This window comes from Pipistrellus kuhlii, unplaced genomic scaffold (genome assembly GCF_014108245.1).
Source record: "Pipistrellus kuhlii isolate mPipKuh1 unplaced genomic scaffold, mPipKuh1.p scaffold_m20_p_1, whole genome shotgun sequence".
NCBI lineage: Eukaryota > Metazoa > Chordata > Mammalia > Chiroptera > Vespertilionidae > Pipistrellus > Pipistrellus kuhlii.
In genome coordinates, this window is record NW_023425404.1 from 81,816,360 (window position 1) to 81,823,384 (window position 7,025).

A 7,025-nucleotide genomic window follows, 5' to 3' on the forward strand; every position below is an offset into this window, starting at 1 on the left:
TAGAAAAAAAAAATCACTCAATCAGACAACCAAAAAGAAAAAGCAAGTAAAAAACAGGACAACTTAAGGAAGCTATGGGACAACATGAAACATAACAACATTCGCATTATGGGAGTACCATAATGGAAAGAAAGTGAGCAGGGGATAGAGAACATATTTGAAGAAATAATGTCAGAAATATTCCCTAAGCTGGTGAAGGAAAAAGTTACACAAGTTCAGGTGGCACAGTGAGTCCCAAGGAAGAAGATCCCAAATAGGCCTATGTTCAGATACATCATAATTAAAATACCAAAAATTAAAAACAAAAATAAAAAAAATAAAAAGGAGAATCTTAAAGGCAGCAAGAAAAAAGCAATTTGTTACCTAAAGGAACTCCCATAAGGTTGTCAGCTAATTTTTAATCAGTAACTCTTCAGGCCAGAGGAAATGGCATGAAGTATACAAGCTAATGAAAAGGAAGGATCTGAAACCAAGATTTGTATATCAAGCAAGGCTATCAATCAAAATAGATACTGAAATAAAGGACTCCCCAGACCAAAACAAACAAACAAACAAAAAAAACAATTTTAAAAATTTATCATCACTAAACCAGAACTGCAAGAAATGCTAAAGGGATTACTGTAATGAGAAGAAATACTAGTATATGTAGAAAAACATAGGAATAAAGTATTAAAATGACAAGGACAATTCTGTGTGCAGGACAAAGTCATAGTGGCCATAGTAGGTGAAAAGGTGACAGGATTGTGGCCTCGCATGCAGTTATCCCCCAAGGCCTTTATAATGGACTTCCAACATTGCCCTGGGGGAAAAATCAGGAGTGGGGGCATGGCATCCTCTTCTGAGAGCAACAGGGACTGGTGGAAGTACCTCTGGCAGCTGGCCCTAGAGACCATTGACATCAACAAGGACCCTTATTTCATTAAGAACCACCTAGACTTGTATGAATGTAAGCTGCACCTGACACTCCACAACAATGAGGGGAGCTATCTCATGCACACCCAAAGGAAAAAGCACAGGACCTACTTGGCACAAGGAGGGTAAGGAGGCCCCTGCCCAGCCATCACTGGAGAAGGTCCAGGTGGAAATGAAGAAGTTTGTGAAGATCGGCTGCCCAGGCTATAAAGTGACCAAGCAGAGGTACACAGATAGGCCAACATAGCCTCCTCCTCCAGATCGACTATCCTGAGATCACTGATGGTATCGTGTAACGCCACTGCTTCATGTCTGCCTATGAACAGAGGATGGAGTCCCCAGATGGGTGCTCACAGTACCTGCTGATAGCTGCTGAGTCCTACAAAACCATTGTCTTCAAAGTGCCAAGCAGAGAGATAAGGCCAAGGGCAAGTTTTGGACTCACTGGAACTAGGAAACCAAGCAGTTCTTCCTTCACTTCCACTTTAAGATGGAAAAGCCTCCTGCCCAGCCAAGCCTCCCTGCTGGGCCGCCTGGGGTGAAGTGCCACCACACCCATTGATGAATGGTTTGCCTCGACAGCCACCACTGCCTGAGTCTTTGCCTCCACACCCACAAGGAGGCCTGCCTCTGCCCCCCATGCCATCCAGTGGGCCTTCATCTGCAGGGCCTCTGGGCCCTCCCCAGATATCCCCTTCTCCCAGCTCATAGGGTCCATCCCCCAGCAGCAGTGGTCCACCCACCAACATCTGGGGTTCTTCCCTCTGCTCCCAGGATTCACCCTCTAGCCCCAGGAATCCATCCTCCAGCCCCAGGTGTCCACGCTCCCTCATCTGCTGGAGTCCACCCCCAGGCCTCAGGGGTACATAAGCTTCTTCAGTCCATCCTCAGTCCCCAGGAGTACACCCCTCCAGCCCTAGGAGTGCAACCCCACAGCCACCTAGAGTGTACCCTCTTCCTCCAGGGATTCATCCTCTAACTCGAGACACACACACACACACACACACTGTCTCCTGGAGTTTATTCCTCCAATCCCAGGATCTATCCCCCAGCTCCCATATTTCTGAAGATGAGGCCCCTGCTCCCCTCTGAGGGCCCTGGAAACATTTCATCCACTCCCCCAACCAACTGAAAAGCCACCCCCTCTCATTGCAAGTCTATTTTCCTGTCTTTTCTCTCTGATCAAAATTTGGTGTTTGTGTAAAGGGCTATGCCATGTCCCTAGATCTCATTAAACAGTTTTTTAGGAATAAATAATAAAATAAAAAATAAAATAAAATAAAATAAAATAAAATAAAATAAAATAAAGACAATGGCAATAAAGAAATACCTATCAATAATAACCTTAAATGTAAATGGATTAAATGCTCCAATCAAAAGATATTGTAGATGAATGGATATGAAAACATGACCCAATTATATTCTTTCTACAAGAAACCTATCTTTAAACAAAAGATGCACACAAGATGAGAATGAAGGGATGGAAAAAATTTTTTTCCATGGAAATGGAAATGAAAAAAAAAGCTGAGGTAGCAATACTCTTATCTGAAAAAATAGACTTCAAAATGAAGGCCATCACAAGAGACAATAAAGGTCATTACATAATACTAAAGGAATCAATCCAACAAGCCAATATAACCCTCGTAAAGATATATGCACTGAATATTGGAGCAGCTAAGTATATTTTAAAAAAACCACACACACACACACACACACACACACACACAAATTTCTAAATATCAGCAGCAATATAGTCATAGTAGACTTGAACACCCTCTTAACTTCACTGGATAGGTCTTCCAGACAAAAAATTAACAAGAAAACAATGACTCTAAATGATACACTGACTTTTATAGAATATTTTATCCCAAAGTTGCAGAATATATGCTCTTCTCAAGTGCACATCAGTGATTCTCAAATATAGACTACAGGTTAGGACATAAAAAAAGTCTCTATAAGTTCATGAAGATTGAAATTATATCAAGCATCTTCTCAGATCACAATAGAATAAAATTAGAGATCAACTAGAAGAAAAATACTCAAAAAACATTCAAGCATATGGAGGCTAAATAGCATGTTACTAAACAATGAATGGATTACAAATGAGGTTAAGAAAGGAATAAAAATATTCCTGGTAGCAAATGAAAATGAACACACAACAACCCCAAATCTATGCAAGAGCAGTTCTGAGAGGGTATTAACTAAAGTTTATAAGAAATATTGAATAAGATAATGTGAAATCTTTGTTGCTATTTTTTAAATAGCAATAAAGATTTCACATTATCATGTTTTGGTTTTCCTAGTTCTTTTCACATTATCATGTTTTGGTTTTCCTAGTTCTTTTCACATTATCATGTTTTGGTTTTCCTAGTTCTTTTCACATTATCATGTTTTGGTTTTCCTAGTTCTTTACATTTCCATATGTATTTTAAAATCAACTTGTCTGTTTCTGTAAAAAAAAAATTTACAAAATGGATTTTGGTTGGAATTATTTTTTTTCTATAAATTAATTTGGGGGTAATCTGACATATTAACTATATGGTGTCATCTGACCCATTATACTGGCAAATCACTCCGTTTATTTAGATGGTTTTAAGTGCACAGATTTTATACATTTCTCTAAACTTATTCTTATATATATCACATTTTTAATCCATTTTAAATGGAATTTAAAAATTAATTAGCTATTTGTTCACTGGTAATATATAGAAATTAGAGGCCTGTATACAGATTTGTGCACCAATGGGATCCCTCAGCCTGGCCTGTGGGGATCAGGCCAAAACTGGCTCTCTGAGGTCCCCTGAGGGGTCCCAGACTTCAAGAGGGCACAGGCCAGGCCAAGGGACCCCACCAGTGCACGATCAGGGAGGGACTCTGGGAGAGCTCCAGGTATGTCCGGCCCATCTCGCCCAGTCCCAATGGGCTGGACCCCAGCAGCAAGCTAACCTATCAATCGGAGCATCTGCCCCTGGTAGTCAGTGCACATCTTTGCAACTGGTACTATGGTCGAATGAATGGTCGGACACTTAGCATATTAGGCTTTTAATATATAGGATAACAAATTTTTGCATATCAATTATATATTCTGCAATCTTCCTAAAGTCACTTATTAGTTTTTATAGCTTTTTTGTAGATTCTGTAAGATTTTTCTATGTAGATGATAATGCCATCAACACATAGAATCAGTTTTACTTCTTCAGGAGAAAATATTTAAGTCCTTAATTATAAGTATGAAGTTAGCTATACATTTTCCATTGATAATTTTTATCAATTTGAGGGAATTTTCTTCAATTACTATTTAACTATGAACTCTAATTATACATATATTAGGCCACTTAATGTTGTCCACAGCTAAGAGATATGGTTCATGATTTTCAGTCTTTCTTCTCTCTGAGTTTCATTTTGTTTAATTTCTATTGGTATGTTTTCAAGTTCACTAATATTTTCTTTTGCAATGTACTCTGGCTGCTTTGACATTGAGGTTACACAGGTTAAAATTTGATATGACTTCATTCTCATGGTTTGACTTTGAGCAAGTTACCAAGTCTCATTTTCCTCATTAATAACTAAGAGAAAATGATAGTTTTCAGAGGGTTAATTTTACGTGTCAACATTATTAGATTATGGTGCTCAGTTGTTTGGTCAAACATTAGTCTAAATATTGCTGTGAAGATATTTTGTAAATATGACTATCATTTGCAATTAGTTGACTTTAAAGGAAGAGTACCCTTTATAATATGGGTGGGCCTCATCCAATTGGTTGAAGCAAACCAAGTGTCTGGGACAAGAAGGAATTCTGCTTCAAGATTTTAACATAGAAATCCTGCCTGAGTTTCTATCCTGTCAGGCTGTCCTATGGATTTTGGACTCAAGACTGCAACTCCAACTCTTTCTGAATTTCTTAGCTTTCTGGCTTGCTCTATAAATTTTGGGCTTGCCAGTCTTTGTAATCACATGAGCCAATTTAAAAAATAAATTTCTCTAAGTAGAACAATTATCATGACCAGTTCTTTTGTTCTCTCCAACTCTCTTTCCTATACTTTCCCTATCATGTATTTAAAATGTTTAAATAAATTATCTTATATAATAAAGAGGTAATATGCAAGTTGACTGTCATGCCCTCAAAAGATGGCTGTCTATGACCAGACTGCTAGGGGGGTTAGTGAGAGACAACCAAATGACTGAACAAGGAGGCTGGGTGAGGTGACCAAGCCAACAGGGGGGTTAGTGAGGAATGACCAAATGACTGAACAGCAAGCTGCATCGGGCAACCAGGCTGGCAGGAGGGTTAGTGAAGGGCAACCAAATGACTGAAACAGCAGGCTGTGTGGGGCAACCAGGCCAGCAGGGAGGCTATTGAAGGCAACCAGGCCTGATGGGGGTGCAGTTGGGGGTGACCAGGCCAGCAGGGGAGGCAATTGGGGGGGGGAGCACTTGGGGGAAGTGAGGGGCCACTAGGCTGGTGGGGTGGAAGATTGGGGTAACCAGGCCAGCAGGTGTGGGCAGTTGGGGGTGATTAGGCTGGCAGGGGGGACAGTGAGGGGCCACTAGGCTAGCAGCAGAGGGCAGTTAGGGTCAACCAGGCAGGCAGGCGGGTGAGCAATTATAAGCCAGCAGTCCAGGATTATGGGATCGGGCCTAAACTGGAAGTCAGACATCCCCTGAGGGGTCTTTGATTGGAGAGGATGCAAGCTGTACTGAGGGGATCACCTGCCCGTGCATGAGTTTTGTGCACTGAGACTCTAGTTGATACATAAAAACTAATAATATGAATGTTGTAAATAACTTAGGTGTGTGAGATTGCTATCTATCATTTACAGAAGGTTATCTTTCATAAGCAGCAATGTATAAGAAAGTCTTTAAAATGAAATAAATTTTCTCTTAAAGTATGGCAATTTATTTATTAAACAAGTACACATATGTAGGTTTAACAGTGGAGCTCCTATGGGGAAAGTGGCAGATACTATTTTCCAAGAACTTCAAATTTTTGAACTTATTTTATATACAGGGCTACCCTAAAATTTTCTTCCACTCCACTTCCCTCATAGAAGCAGATAATGGGGCTAGTAAAAAAAACTTGGGGATCAGAGCCAGAAAACTGAAGTAGGGAACCCAATAAAGTGGCAGAATGAGGTTGGACTAATAATGATGGAAAAATGAAACTCCCATTTTTATCCTAAACAATCCCAGGTAATATTTATCTACTTAGCCAAGTAGGATAAAATATTGTAGCTTGACTTTCCCCTCTGGGCCCTAGAAACTTAAGAGGTAAGAGGAATATTTTAAACTAGTACTTTCTCTGATGAAATATTATAGTTTTTCCTCTTATATATTACTTGGGGCCCAGTGCATGAAATCTGTGCATGAGGGGGAGGAGGAGGGAGTGTCCTTCAGCCCAGCCTGCACCCTCTCCAATCTGGAACCCTTCAAGGGATGTCCGACTGCCTGTTTAGGCCCAATCCCACCGGGATCCCACTGGGATCAGGCCTAAACGGGCACTCAGACATCCCTCTCACAATCCAGGACTGCTGGCTCCGAACCACTCACCTGTCTGCCTGATTGCCCCTAACCACTTCTGCCTGCCAGCCTGATAACCCCTTAACCATTCCCCTGCCAGCTTGATTGATATCTAACTGCTCCCCTGCCAGCCTGATTGTCCCTAACTGCCTTCTCCTGCTGGCATGTCACCCCTAACTGCCCTCCCATGCAGGTCTTGTCCCTCCCAACTGCCTTCCCCTATAGGCACGGTAACCCCTAAGTACCCTCCCCTGCAGGCCTGGTTCCCCAAAACTGTCCTCTCCTGCTAGCTCCATCACCCTTTACTTCCTTTCTCTATTTGCCTGTTTCACCCCAACTGCTCTCCCCTGCAGGCCTGGTTCCCACCTCTCCCCCAACTACCCTCCCCTGCTGTCCTGGTCCCCCCCAACTGCCCATCTTGTGGTGGCCATCTTGTGTCCACATGGGGGGGGCATCTTGTGTGTTGGAGTGATGGTCAATTTGCATATTACTCTTTTATTAGATAGTATATACCCTCTCACCATAACATTAAATCCTGATATTCCTGGCAGTGTGTTTTTAATAGTAAGCAACTATATAGATGAAATGGATTTCCA

The 7,025-nt window shown here is 41.4% G+C and overlaps 1 pseudogene; it reads left to right on the forward strand.

The window, feature by feature from the left end:
• The first annotated feature begins 780 nt into the window (after positions 1-780).
• LOC118727696 lies at positions 781-2,155 on the forward strand (annotated as a pseudogene).
• Positions 2,156-7,025: the final 4,870 nt, after the last annotated feature.